The sequence below is a fragment of the Hemitrygon akajei genome, chromosome 1 (genome assembly GCF_048418815.1).
Source record: "Hemitrygon akajei chromosome 1, sHemAka1.3, whole genome shotgun sequence".
Lineage (NCBI taxonomy): Eukaryota > Metazoa > Chordata > Chondrichthyes > Myliobatiformes > Dasyatidae > Hemitrygon > Hemitrygon akajei.
In genome coordinates, this window is record NC_133124.1 from 129,452,613 (window position 1) to 129,468,474 (window position 15,862).

Below are 15,862 nucleotides of genomic sequence, written 5' to 3' on the forward strand. Positions count from 1 at the left end.
CAGGATATCCCAGGAACACAATGTTACTTTGATGACATCATCGTGATGGGCAAAATTGAGAAGAGCTTCACAAGGGACTGCTCCTTATACTGTAACAGTCCCTTGCTAGTGTTGATTGAGAGGAACTTACCAGTTTGACTACTCAATATGCATTTGCAGAGAGGCTTGTGACATCGCTGACAACTTCTCTAATAGTATCTTAGAAAACAGTCTGTTGTAGTCAGCCTCTGGAATTATCAACAAAGCTGACCCTCCATTTTCATTTCTACACCAGACACATCTATTGTGATCCAGACAATTTTGTGAGCTGCTTCAGTTATACTGTGCATTTCTAGACGTGACCGTTCACCTTTGTCAGACTCTATCCCATCTGACTCTGTTTTAAATTCAGTAACTTTATGCATTTGCTTAGTTTTGTGTGTAGCCCACTGGCTAGCCTCAGGCCCACTCAACTCGCTTACGTCTAGGAGGAGCAGCCTTCAGCCCCGCCAAACTGGATAATCAGTTTGTGTAGATGCTGTGTGATGTCCCCACCCCAACAAATAACAGACAGTACACCATATGCAATTAAATGATTTCACTTTATAGATCTTACTAGAACTAAGTGATTAATAACAGTACAGTATATATGAAGGAAAAGAAAATAAAGAAAAGGTGCCAAACTTATCAAAGTCCAAACCACTTCATGCATAACCATTGGAGCTCAATTAACAAAGTCTTCTGGCCATCATTCAATCCCCTCCGATCTCCTCAACTCATAGCTCAGGACCACCCGAAGTGATCAACCAAGCATGTCTGTCCTTGTCTCCTCTCCTCGCCGAACCTCCTGGCCTCGGACCCCCACTCGGGATCCGTTCCATCGTCCAGTTTACAGCATCGCATCCTCTCTCTCTCACCCCCTCGCGCAGACTCCCCAAAAGCCAGCCAACAATAGCTTACAGACTCAGAAGAGGGAGAATAACATTAATCCCAATTGGCTAACAAATGAATACAATTCTCGTTATCAGTAATTCTAAACCCAAACAAACTGCGAAAGAAAGCACTTATCACAACAAAGAAGCATTCCTACTTTTAACAAAACAAAGAAGCCATTTTGATTAACGTACACAGTAACAAAGAAAAAGAAAAAAAACCCTTACACCAATAAGAAACCCCCTTACATGTGTTTGAGACTTTTCACTCGGTTGTGCTTTTTGTCTGCCTTGCACACTCCCTCTATGTGATCTTGTCTGTGACACTTTCTGCACACTTTCTCTTTGAAATTTCATTTCATCATGGGAGGATTTGCCACATTGATAACATTTTTGGCTGTTTGCAGCATTCAGGGACATTTTCTGCATTTCACATTCTAACCTTTTCTGTAGTTCTGATGCATCCTTTGCTGCAGTCTCTAATTGCAATTGTCAATGCCCATTTTAAGGTTAGGTCTCTTTCTGCCAGTGGCCTCAGTTGAGTGCTTTGATAATGCATGCCACGTACAAGCCTATCCCTTAATGCATCAGAAAATTCACATCTAGTCACAGTTCTGGGAAAGCTTGTGCATTTCTGCAATGTATTCAGAAAGGCTTTCATCTTTTGACTGGTTCCTTTTGTAAAATCTAAGTCTCTCAGCTATTACCAGCAGTTTAGGGCTCAAGTGATTTGATAAAATTGTATCATTTTGAATGTCTTGCTTGCTGGCTTTTCAAAGTTGCATGAGAGACTGTACGTTCTTGGATCCATTAAGCTAAGGCATGTAGAGGCTTTCTTTTGCTCCTCCACGTTGTTCACATACAATACAGTTCAGTTCTCTCAATATACAGCTCCCAGGCTTCATTTGCACACACAAATTTGTCGACTTCCCCAACTGAAGCCATAGCCATGTTATTTTCACTTTAAATTCAGCACGTTTTTCACTGATACTCACATGTTTGCTTGGCGTTTATGACAGCATGCTCATGCAGTTTAACTCTCGCAGTTTCATCCCGTAACTGTCAGCATAGTCGTGATATTTTTTGACATTCAGGTTCGTACTCATTGCCAATTTGTGTTGCCCGTGCACAGCAAGTAAAAGCATATACATGGGAGATGGCTTTAACTGGTGTATTCACATTGCACTGAGTGAAAGAGAAAGAGAAACAATGAGCATGCATAGACAACAGCGCATGCACAGATCAGTACATATTGCTAAGGGGAGGCAGGAGTTATTGCTCTAAAAAATAGATCCATACATTACAAATATTGTTGACAATTCATCAACAGATCTAGGTTAGGCAATTCACTGCTCAACTCTTAATTAATCAAAGCTCACACTTTATTGTCTCTGAACAAACAGCAATGTAACTATGTCGAACCCAGGCCAACAAGTTAAAACAGAAATTCTCCTGTTCCCTCTGGACCTACTCACTCAGACTGCTTTTCCAATTTATAACACCAATATAGGGGCTTTCCTATTGGCTAGATGATCGATACTTTCTTCTCCCACCTTCTGGCAGGAACTGGTTATCCTTGCAATAGTTAGTCTCCAGGGTTCTCACTCCTTTGCATTGGAAGCTCCTTACTTTTAAACGTGTATTATCAATTTATCATTCTTGTTGGCTCCAGATCATCTGACTGAGTATGTCACCTTCCCATTGGATGTAGTCCCAGGGCTACATAACTTCATACTTGCAGTAACTCTTCAACTCTGGTTCAAACCAGCTAAACGTGGTCACTCATATACTGGACCTAGATAAAGAGATTACTTCTGCACACCTGCCATTGTGCACAATACACAGTTTATCTGAGAATAAGCTCAGTTTCAGCAGATCGATAATAGAAACTCCTTCTGTTCATGTTCTGTTGCTCTGAGCAAGAATCAGTTCATCAAACAGTTCACAAAATGGAAGTTACAGAGCAGCATCACAAAATGGCAACCACCATTTCTTCAAGCACATGGCAAGAAAAAAGACCATTGGTTTGTCTACCACCACTGTCCTTGACTCATTCACATTCAATATTTCCTTCCATATTTTAATTTCTTCATGGCCAGCAATAGGTTAATTGCACATATAATTAGGTGGCATGGGATCATTGGACATGAAGTGCTTCTTATTGTGCTGTATTAATAATTAAGTACATCCAAACATACATGCATTCCAAGGATGTACAGTTGGGGTTTGACTTACTGAGTTGTGGCCATGCTATATTGGTGCCAGAAGTTTAGTGACACTTGTCGGAGTTCTAATGTTTCCACCATTCATTCTTTGGGGTTTTTCTTCTGTTTCATGGATGTCTGTGAAGAGTAAGAATTTCAGGTTGAATGTTGTGTACATTCCCTGATATTAAATGGTACTATTGAACCACTGAAGTTTAATAGAAAAACATCTTCATGTATGTTTCAATTACAATGATTTTAGTTAAGTCATATTACATAGTTTTTCTCTGGATCTTATAACTGCTGTGCTTCATCCTGAGTGAGTTTCTGGGTATGAAATGGAGCACTTGATTTGCATAAATCCACCACATGCTCTGGAAATTTGACAGTTTTTGATCATGTTGCTGAGTTGTCAAAAAAGTCTACCTTCATTTGTGTACAAACCACTGAATAAGGCAGGTTGTGTATTTAACTGCAAGTTAGGGCTGTGTGCATAAATAAATGCTTAGCACTTACTGAAGGATCAGAGCATGAAAGCTTAATGCACAGAAAATGTAGAAGATTGCTTAAAAATATTTTAACATTGTGATTGAAAATATACACGAGAAGACCTGAAAATATGCCGAAGAGCCACTTCTCAAGCCGTTGGCATCTTGAACAACCTCTGAAGCATGGAAGCATGTTGAGTACATTTTAAATTTCAATTTCTAAAGACTTAGAACACTCAAGGTTTACTCCCAAATATGTTCCGCGCCTGTGGTATAATGTAACTAAAAGCATGTTGGCATTTCTTTAATTTTTCTCCATTATGCCAGAAAAGAATCTGCAAAATAAGTACATCCAAGTAAAAATATAAAAAATACACTCATTGTTAAAATTCTCATTAGGTGTGAAGTAATTTTTTACTAATTAACAGGGCTTAGCAGGAATAAAGAGAGAAAACTCATCAATTTTTTCTACTTTTATGAATTCAGTCAAGTGGTTCAGCTGTATTATGAACAAGCAGTCAATTTTCATGTGTTTTAATTTGTTTTGAAGGGGAAGAGTGGGGAAATTACCAGATGTTAGAGAAATGAATGATCGTCATTGGGTTAGAGGCTGCCCAGATTGAACGCGGGGTGTTGTTGCTCGAACATGAGTGAGGCCACATCATGGCAGTAGACGGAATGTCGGAATGGTAATGAGAAATGGAATGGAAATGTGGGAAAGCCCACTTTTTGTGGCAGATGGAGCGAGAGTGTACTAGGGAAGTGTTCCCCCCAATCTAAGTTGAATCTCATTAATGTAGAGGAAGCTGAACAGGGTGCCAGATAGAGTAGGGGACACCGGCAGGATCACAGGTGAAGCGTCACCTCACCTGGACACAGTTTTGGACAGAATTAATTATTCAGGTAAATAACTGGGGATGTAAAACTGAAATACAATTTTAATTGGTGTTCAATTACTGCCGCTGTCTGTGAGGAGTTTCTGTTATATGTTCTTCCTGTGACTGTATTGTTTTTTTCAGCTGCTCCAGTTTGCTTGCACATTCCAAAGACCATAAGGCATGGGAGCTAAATCAGGCTATTTGGCCCAGTGAGTCTGCTCCGCCATTTCATTCTGGCTGATTTATTATCCCTCTCCTGCCAAGCCCATTCTCCTGCCTTCTCCAAATAACCTTTGATGCCCTGACCAATCACGAACCTATTGTAATGCCCTGGTTAAGATTTGTAACTGCTATGCTGTAGGTGTTTCATTTTAGTAGATTTGTAAGACAGCCTGTACTGCTTTCAGCTTGCTTGGGTTTGAGCTGCGATAAGAAGCTTTGTTGTTCAACTTAGGAATGTGCTGTCAGCCAATCAGGGTAGTGAAACTGGGAGACGGTTCTGGAGAACACTGGGTTGAAGGTCTTTGTTGACGGGAGAATTCAGGAGGGAAGATGGCTGAGGATGCTGTCCCTGTTGCACAAGGTGCTTTGTGCAGATGTACGGCTTCATGGAGGAAGAACCAATACCCTTGTGGGAGATCTGTTTGCCTGACGTGGATTTCAAGTGACATTTGGAAGGTGGAGTGGGCTTTCATGCAGACTGAGGATCCAGCCCGTGAGTGACAGTCAAGTTCAAGATGAGCTCCAACTTAAGTGCACGTTTGACTGTTTAAGAGTAAAGGGCCATTTTAGTTTTTCTTTCTTTCATTTAATAACTGTTTGCTTAAATTAACATTCTTAAATATACTTTATAATTGCATGCAGTGTACGATCTGTTAGGGCATGTTGCAAAGGATGCGGTTGAGGGTAGCATTGATGATGGAGGAAGGGAAGCTGCTTTATTTGAAAAGGAGGACATCTCCTTCATCCTAGAGTTAAAAGCCTCATCCTGAGAGCCAATGTGGCAGAGACAGTGAGGTTGAGAAAGGGGAGGGAGGTGTTGGAAATGGACCTGTAAATTTGAGGGAAGGGTGGAAGCTAGAGGCACAGTTGATGAAGTTGAGTGCTGCTTCCTTTACCCAAGCTCTGCATGGGTGCAGGAAGCAGCACCAATTCAGTCGTCGATGGAGCGTACCAAAAGTGGGGGACGGGCATCAGCGTAGGCTTGGAACATAGATTGTTCCATGTAGGTGACAAAATAACAGGCATAGCTGAGACCCATGCAAGTGTCCATGGCTACACCTTTTGTTTGAAGGAAGTGGGAGGAGCCAAAGGAGAAATTATTAAGAGTGTGGACAAGTTCTGCTAGATGGAGGAGAGTGGTGGTGGAGGGGAACTGGTTGGGTCTGTTGTCCGAAAAGAAATGGAGAGCTTTGAGGCCTTCCTGGTGGGGGATGGAGGTGTATAAGGACTGGATATCCATATTGAAAATACAATAATGGGAACCAGAGAACTTGAAATCATTGAAGATCCAGACCACGTGAAGTGTCACGGATGTATGTAGAAAGGGACTGAACTGGAGATGATAAAATAGAGTGGAGGTATTCAGATATGAGTTCAGTGGGGCAGGAACAGGCTGAGACAATGAGTCTACCCGGTCAAAGTATGTCTGCACTCACTCCATCCTCCCACAACTCTACTAGGGATAGGGTTCCTCTTGTCCTCACCTATCACTCCACCACCCTCTGCATCCAGCACAAAATTTTTGTAATTTTTGCCATTTCCAATAGGATTCCCCCGCTCCCCTACTTTCTACTTTCTGCAGAGATTGTTCCCTATGCAACACTCTTGTCCATTCATCCCTCCCCACCGATCTCCCTCCTGTACACTTACTGCAAGTGGAAGAAGCGCTACACCTTCTCCCTCACCACCATTCAGGGCCCCGAACGGTCCTTCCAGGTGAGGCGATACTTCACCTGCGGGTCTGTTGGGGTTATATACTATGTCTGGTGTTCCCGGTGTGGCCTCCTGTATATCAGTGAGACCTGCCGCAAGTTGGGATGCTCCGCAATGAGCATCTATGCTCTGTTGCCAGAAGAAGCGGGATCTCCCAGTGGCCACCCGTTCTAATTGCTGTACCCTTTCCCATTCTGTCTAGGTAGCCTCCAACCTGATGACAAGTACATCGATTTCTCAAGCTTCCAGTAATGCCCGCCACCACTTTCACCATTCCCCATCCCCTTTTCCCTCTCTCACTTTGTCTCTTTGCCTGCCCATCATCTCCCTCTGGTGCTCCTCCCCGTTTTTGTTTCTCCTATGGTTTCTGTCCTCTCCAATTACATTCCCTCTTCTCCAGCCCTGTATCTCTTTCACCAATCAACTACCCAGCTCTACTTCAACCCTCCCCTCTCAGTTTCTCCTATCCCCTTGTGTTTCTATCTCCCTTCCCCCCACCTTTTAAATCTACTCCTCATCTTTTTTTCTCCAGTCCTGCTGAAGGGTACCAGCACAAAACTTTGACAGTACTCTTTTCCATAGTTGCTACCTAGCTCAATATACTCTAGTGTGGTCTGACCAATGCCATGTCAAGCATCAGCATTACATCCTTGCTCTTATATTCAAGTCTTCTCAACATGAATGCTAACATTGCATTTGCCTTCTTTACCACTGATTCAACACAAGACCATAAGATATAGGAGCAGAAATAGGCTATTTGGCCCATCGAGTCTGCACTGTCTTTTCCTCATGGCTGATCTAATTTTCCTCTTAGCCCCATTCTCCTGCCCTCTCTTCATATCTGTTCATGCCCTGACCAATGAAAATCTATCAGCCTCTTCCTTCAATATGCATAAAGGCAACCTCCACTGCTGCATGTGGCAGAGAGTTCCACCGATTCATCACTCTCTGTCTAAAGAAATTCCTCCTCAGCTCCATTCTAAAATGACGCCCCTCTATTCTGAGGCTGTGTCCTCTGGTCTTAGACTCACTCACCGTAGGAAACATCCTCTCCACATCCACTCTATCAAGGCCTTTCACCATTCAATAGGTTTCAATGAGATCACCCCTAATTCCTCGGAATTCCAGCAAATACAGGCCGAGAGCCATCAAGCACTCCTCATATGACAAGCCATTCAATCCTGGAATAATTTTCATGAGCCTCTTTGAACCCTCTCCAGTTTCAGTATATTCTTTCTGAGATAAGGGGCCCAAAACTGCTCACAATATTGCAAGTGAGTCCTCACCTGTGGCTTATAAAGTCTCAACATTACATCTTTACGTTTATATTCTAGTCCTCTTGAAATGAATGCTAACATTGCATTTGCCTTCCTCAACACAGACTCAACCTGCAAATTAACCTTTAGGGAATCCTGCACAAGGACTCCCAAGTTCCTTTGCACCTCAGATTTTTTGTTTTCTCTCTCCATTTAGAAAATAGTCCACTCTTTCATTTTTTTCTACCGAAGTGCATGACCATACAATTTATGACACTGTATTCCACCTGCCATTTCTTTGTCCATTCTCCTAATCTCTCTAAGTCTTTCTGTAACCTCTCTACTTCCTCAAATCTACCTGCACCTCCACCATATCATCTGCAAACTTTGCAACAAAGCCATTGATTCCATCAATCTATTAATTGATATATAATGTAAAAAGAATCCCAGCACAGACTTCTGTGGAGCACCACTAGTCGCTGGCAGCCAACCAAAAAAGGCTCCCTTTATTCCCGTTTGTTGCCTCCTGCCAGTCAGCCACTGCTGTATCAATGCTCCCTGTTTAGAAAATAGTCTATATCTTTACTCCTTCTACTAAAGTGTACAACTATCCACTTCCCTAAACTATATTCCATCTGCCTCTTCTTTTCCATTCTCCCAATCTGTCTTAGTCCTTCTGTAGACTCCCTGCTTCCTCAACGCTACTTGACTGTCCATCTACCTTCATATCATCCACAAAACCTGTCCACAAAGCCATTATCCAACTCATTGAAGAATTTTGTGAAAAGAATCAGTCTCAGCACTGACCCCTGCGGAACACCAATAATCACTGGCAACCAACCAGAAAAGGCTCCCCTCATTCCCACTTTTTACCTACTGCCAGTCAGCCAGTCTTCTTTCCTTATAAATGTCCTTCATGTAATAATATTATGGGCTCTTATCTTGTTAAGCAGCTTTATGTTTGGCACCTTGTCAAAGGCTTTCTGAAAATCCAAGTACACAACATTCATCATTCTCTTTTGTTTATCTTCCTTGTCACTTCCTAAACTAATAACTACAGATTTGACAGGCAAAAATTCCCCTTAAGGAATTTGCCCTATTTTACCATATGCCTCCAAGTACCTCGAAACCTCATCCTTAATAAGACTCCAACATGTTTCAAACTATTGAAGTTAGACTAGCTAACCTGGAATTTCCTTTCTTCTGCCTCTCTGTCTGCTCTTAAAGAGTGGAGTGACATTTTTAATTTTCCAGTCCTCTGCCACCATTCTAGAATCTTGTGATTTTTGAAAGATCATTAACGATGTCTCCTCTTTCATAAACCCAGGGTGTAGTCCATCTGGTCTTGGTAACTTATGTACCTTCAGATCTTTCATCTTACCAAGCACTTTCTCCCTAGTAATAGCAACTACACTCACTTCTGCCCCCTAACACACTTGAATTTCTGGCATACCGTTTGTGTCTTCCAGGAGTGCCTGATGCAAAATACTTATTAAGTTCATCCACCATTTCTTCTTAACACGTTCGTACCTCTCTAGTATCATTTCCCAAATGATAAAAAAAAACTTTTGGTGTACTCTTCTATATTGTGGGAGGCATTTGGTGAACGATGACAGGTACAAAAAGCTTGTTAATTTCAACTGCTGTTTTTATTACAACAAGCAAAATAACAGACAGAGCACTACAGCTCAGTGAGAACTAAGCTACATACAGACAGGGGAGGTGACTATTACACAGCCCTGCTACTTTCAGGGTGGCACATGAACGCATAAGCAAACAATTGTACAACCTAAGCTAAAATGTAGCAATAAATGAACTTGAACATCTCACCATAGTTCTACCAACTGCATTTTAAAACAAGAACAATAAGTATCACTGGCCACTAGGGATGCAGGGCAAGATGTCAATCATGGCCCCGGAGTGCCACACTGCCCCCACTTGAGAGCCCAGCCATCCCCGGCAACCCCAGAGTCCACAACAATGTCCAAAACTCCCTGTGGTGGTCGACACCACTGCCTGGGATGCTGGGGAAGTCTGTAGCTCCCCCAGGGGCAGCACTGTTTGGTGAGGCAAGAGGCAGGGCACTTCCTAGTCTGTCACCTCCTTCTCTCAGCCGCACTGGTGGCTAAGGGAAGATATGGTGCCAGCTGGTCCCTTCCGCCATTCAACCACATCTGGTATACTACATTGGAGATGCAATCGAGCACCTCTCCCAGCCTCTTCCAGTGGCTTCCAAGCTTGGGGGAGAGTTCATTTTTCCTGATTGGGGCAGGAGACCCATACTCGGCCCCCCACAGTAAAGTATTGTCCCCAGCTGCAGGCAGCAGGAGCCTGCTTTCGGCAGCCACTAGCTGTGCTTTGGTTCTGCCGAGCTTCATCGTGAACAGCCCACAGGATCTCCAACCCGGTCTCCCCAGCAATCTCTGGCTCGGGCGGGGGAGACAAACACAAGATCCACCAGAGTCTGCAGGTGTACACCTGCAGCCGGCGTACACCTGCTGCTCTCCTGAACTGGTGCCTGGTATGCCCACAATACTAAGGGTAGATAGCTATTTCATTCGTGCTGGAGCTGGCTGACAAGGATGGCTAGCTGCTTAGCCAGGCTGTGGTTAAAACACTTCACCAGCTCATTACTTTGCAGGTGAAGGGAGGTGGTCGGTGTTGTGGTGATTCCCGGGTGCCTGGAGAGCTCACTAAATACCTGTTCTCAAAGCTGCACTGCTGGTCACTGTGGAGTTCCTCAGGTGGACTGAAAGGGCAGAAGCACTCCTCCATGAGACTCTCAGCAGTGGTGGTCCATGACCGTGTACTCCTCGGGTCACTTCATGAAGTAATCCATGGCCACGAGTACGTAGTGGGTCCTGGCGTTAGTTCTGGTGAAGGGGCCCAGGATGTCTCACTCCTACCTGCTGCATTGGGGCCCCACCAAGTACTGATGCATTGGTGCCCTAGACTGGCGGCCAGGCCCCTTCTAGGACGTGCAAGTGTCGCAACCCCTGACCAATTGTGATGGCAACCCTGGCCCATTTTGGGGATATTTCGACCTGCCGGTAAACTGCAGAAATTGAGGGAGCTGAACAAGGTCAAGCCCGCAATGCAGTCCAGGGCACCATCAATTTGGGGCAGCGGGTAGGAGTCCTTCTGGGTCACGGCGTTGAGATAGCGGTAGCCTATGCAGAACCACCACGATGCGTCTCACTTCCTGACCAGCACTGTTGGGGCTACCCATGGGCTGTTGGAGGGCACGGTGATGCCAGCTGCTGCCATCTCTTTGAGTCGCTGCTCCGCTGCCTTGCGAAGGCCAGACGATGGGGACTCGGGCAGACGTGCTGATCATCCCCGGTGTTAATGTGGTGTTGGACCAGCCTCGTCCCTGGCTGCAAAGATGCTGAGGTGCTGGTCCACAGGACTTTCTGCCACCGCCACCGCCACTGGTCCTTATCTAAGCCCTGGCTGCTCTCTGGTCCTGCCAGAGAGCCACGGCTTCAGTGCTGAGGTAGAGTATTGCCCCCCTCACATCCGCACAGGCTCTTCAGCAGGACAGCAAGACCAGGACAATGATGCGGGAATCCTGGATGCTGGCGAGCCACACCTTGTGCTCCGCTGTGTTCTTTCCCACTGCGTTGCACAGCCAACTCTTCGCTCTCATTGCCACGCAATCCCAGGTGACCGTAACCAGCCGGACCATCGGCACTGTCCAGCCAGGCGGGGATGGCTGGCCTGTGTTAGGGAGGACACCCAGACAGCTGATGGCTGACCCTGTGTCCACCAACACTCGGCCCTCCGCATGCAGTCGACATATAAGCCTTCCTCCTCACTCAGACTGCCCAGCAGGGGAGGCGACAACAGAAGGACTCTGCTGGAGGTCTCGGGTGGTGCTTCCCTCCTGGTGCCATCCACTCAGTGTTTCCTGATGGCTGCGGGCCCTCGCTTTTCCCTTTATACTGTCTTTGACTTCTGTTGTCAGCCTCATCCTCTCTATAGAATACTCCCTTATCTTTCAGCTGTATCTATCCTGCACCTTCTGAATTGTCTCCAGAAACTCCAGTTATTGCTGCTCTGCTGTCTACCCTCCTGATGTCCCTTTCCAATTAATATTGGCCACGTCCTCATGTCTGTGTTATTCCCATTACTCCACTGTAAATCTGATACATCTGACTTTATCTTCTCCCTCTCAAATTGCAGGATGAATTCTGTTATATTATGATCGCCATCTCATAAGGGTTCCTTTACCTTAAGCTCCCAAATCAAATCTGGTTCATTACAGAAATTTAATCCATGAATTACCTTTTCCCTGGTGGGTTCAAGCTCAAGCTGCTCTAAAAAGCTATCTTGTAGACATTCTACGAGTTCCATCTCTTGGGATGTAGCACTAACTTAATTTTTCCAGTTGACCTGCGAATGGAAATCTCCCATCAGAATCATTACATTGTATTTATTTCAAGCCTTTTCTATCTCCCATTGTAATTTATAATCCACACCCTGACTACTGTTCTGAGGCCTGTATATAACTTCTATTGGGGTCATTTTACCCTAGTAGTTTCTAAAATCTACCCACAAGGATACTACATCTTTCAATCCGATGTCACCCCTTTCCAAGAAATTGATTTCATTTTCTGTCAACAGAGTCACCCCACCTCCTCTGCCTACCTTCCTGTCCTTTTGACACAATGTGGATCCTGAGATGTTAAGTTCCCAACTATGATTTTCTTTCAACCATGACTAAGTAATTCCCACAATACCATACTTGTCAATCTCTAACTACACTGCAACTTCTACATTAGTCTGTGCCCTGTGTGCATTCAAATATAACACCTTCAGTAATGTATTCATCACCTTTTCAGTTTTGTCCTGATGTTACACTTCAACTCATCCCATTGACTGCAGTTTTGCCCAATCAGCTGCCTATCTTTACTCATTCTCACTACCCACTGCATCTACTTGTATACCAACTGTCCTATCCTCAGCCCTATCACTTAGGTTCCCATCCCCGTCAAATTGTTTTAAACCTTCTCCTATAGTGCTAGCAAGTCTGCCTTCACAGGTATTTGTACTTCAGATTCAGGTGTAACCCATCATTTTGTAAAGATCACACCTTCCCCAGAAGAGATCCCAATCATCCAGAAATCAGAAACATTGTTCCACTGCACCATCTTCATTTGTAGTGGTTGGCATCCGCCTGTCTCGAAGAACAATGGGTGATGATGATTATCATCGCAAGCCTGGGCAGAAGGTATGGAGATTCTGAGATGCCCAGTTGTCAAGAGCCCCCTCTCGACCTCATCACTGTAGTCCAAAGGAAAGCTTATGAATTGGTATCACCTTGGTTATAGGAGCTGCCAAAAGGATGTTCAATGACGTTCAGCCACCTTAGGGACTGTGCTCCGGATTTTCTGTCTGGGTGTACTCCCATAGCCTTCATCTCTCCTGAGGCCACCCACAAGGCAGTGGGATGATTTCTCCATAGCTGGGCATCTGGCTCATGATGCTAGGGCTTGCCCACACACCAGTGGGCCTATGTGCTAGGTGTGCAGGGGCCAGAACTCTTCCCCTTCCCCTGTAGTTCAGTTTGAGTCCAAAAGGAGCTCAGTTTCCATGTGTCACGGGCGAGGAGTCACTACATGAGGCTTGCTGTTGGAGAGGCTATGTACTGGCAGGGAGAGACTTGCACATTCAGCTCTCTTTTTTTGTAAGACTGCTAGCCTGCGTTGGAAACTGAAAGTGAGAGCGACAAGCACTACTTACTGCACTACCACACTAGGTGTGTCACAACAGCCATTTTGACACTTGTACTATCATCCTATTCTAGCCATGACTTGCATGTGGCACTGGGAGCAATCCAGAGATCGCTACCTTGGAGGCCCTGCTCTTTAGCTACTTCTCTAACTCCCTACACTCAGTCTACAGGACCTCTTCCCCCTTTCTACTTATGTCATTGGTGCTCTGTGGATCAAGACCACTGGATGCACACCCTCCCTCCTGAGAATATTCTGCAGTTGTTCTGAGACATACTGCACCTTAGCACATCACCCTGGCATCTCTTTCACGGCCACAGGGTCTCCTGACTATTGAATCTCCTATCACTATCACATTGCCTGACTTTAGCCTTCCCTGCTGAGCCCAAGAGCAAGGCACAGTGCCACTGGCCTGGCTGCTGCGCTTATGTCCAGATAGGTATTCCACAGCTCAGTATCCAAAGGGATTTACGCATTGCTGAAGGGAATGGCTACAGAGGAACCCTGCCTTGACTGCATACTCCCCTTACCTCTCCTGGTGGTCTCCCATCTACTATCTGAAGCCTACACACTGGGAGTGATCAGCTCAGTAAAAGCCCTGTCTATGATTGTTTCCATCTTCCTGAGTGCAGCCAGCTCCGGCTCCAGTTACATGACTCTGTCAGTCAGGAGCTGAAGTCGGGTGCACTTCCTGCAGGAAGAGTCATCAGGGATGCCATTAGGTAGCTAGGAATCCCATGTCTTATAGGAGGAGCATTCCACTACCTAAACTACCACCCATTATGTCTTTGGACAGTGGGAAGAAACCACAGCACTGGGGAAAGCCAACTTGTTATACCTTTGGTTCCAACTTCTTAAGTTCTACAATCAACTAAATGATTCCAAATAACACAGCACCCTCAGCCTCTGACCATCCTTGCCTAAGTCTATTGAGTGAAATCCTGACCACTCTAATACTGGCCCATTCACACAGTGGATGCTCCCACAATGGCAGCTCTGCTGATACCTCACTTCTTTTTATTGGTCTTTCCTAAGTTACTAATAATCCAAGCCATCTCTCACTTGGGGGACAAGTCCCAAAAGGCTCCAGTCCCTTTTTAAACCAGGTGCGTAATGTCCACAAGGAACGGTCTTCAACTCACTCCTGTTTGAGAGACGTACGGGTTAGTAGGTTAATTGTTCACATGGGTGAAATAAGGCATGGAGGCTTGGTGGGCTGGAAGGGCCTGTTACCATGCTGTACCTCTAAATTAAAAATTAAAATTTTGCCTGGTGAAGGATCTTGGCCCGAAGGTTGACTGTTCATACATTTCCATGGATACAGTCTGAACTGCTTAGTTTCTCCAACATTTTGTGTGTGCATTGCTCTTAAAGATTTGCCACATGGTTGAGACAAGCTGCCATAATAGCAGATTTTTGCATAGAGATTCTGTAGCTATTTCCCATAAGCCCTGGAAAACAATTGTGGCCTACTGCTATTCCTATAAAATTAGCCAAGAAATGTAATATGTCTCTGTTTGCTTTAGAATTGTATGAATGTAGTTATTTAACATGATGGTAGTGCATGTTACTGTCCTTCAGTATAACTCATGGAGACCCATTGCTTACTGACAGAATAAGTGTGTGGCTAATAGCATCCACTGTTAGTTATGCTTCTGGGGACTGTAGCTCAGTTGTTAACCACAAAATGTGGAAGCATCAGTATGTAATGCATCACATTGTTGATAGCTGGATGGAGACAGTGCCTGGCTGTCAGGCTGCAGTACTGAATGATGTGAAGATATTGCTCTTGCGTAGAGGATATGAAAGCTGAGTCTCCTCTGCATCAGTCAATGATGTGATAAGTGTTAATTACTGCTAGTCAGTCTTTCTGTGAAATAAATAATTAACCATTACAAATGATGGAGCTACACTACTTTAGATTTAATTGCTACTGGAGATCTGGAGATTTTAAGAAATTGCAGAGAGTGTGAAGGCAGTCCAGTCTATCATGAAGGCCAGCCTTCTCACTGTCTCAGAAAAGCAGCCAACATAATCAAAGGTCACTTCAACCCTGGTCATTCTCCCTTCTCTCTCCTTCCATCTGGCAGAAGATACAAAGCTTTGACAATGCACTGCACTTCCTCTGTAACTGTAACACTCTCCTTTTTACCATTGTACTACTTAATGTACTCATGTTTGGAGTAATCTCTTTGGATAGTCCAAGTCAAAGTCCAAGAAAATTTATTTTTAAAGTACATATATTTTACCATATACTCCCTTAAGATTCATTTTCTTGCAGGCACTTACAGGAATAAATAAAACAACTAAATGCAATAGAATTTACAAGAAAACCACACATAAACAAAGACTGATAAGCAAACAATGTGCAAAGAAAACTGAGCAAATAAAAAACTACTGAGATCATGAGTTGTAAAGTCCTTGAAAGTGAGACTGTATGTCCTAGAATCTGTTC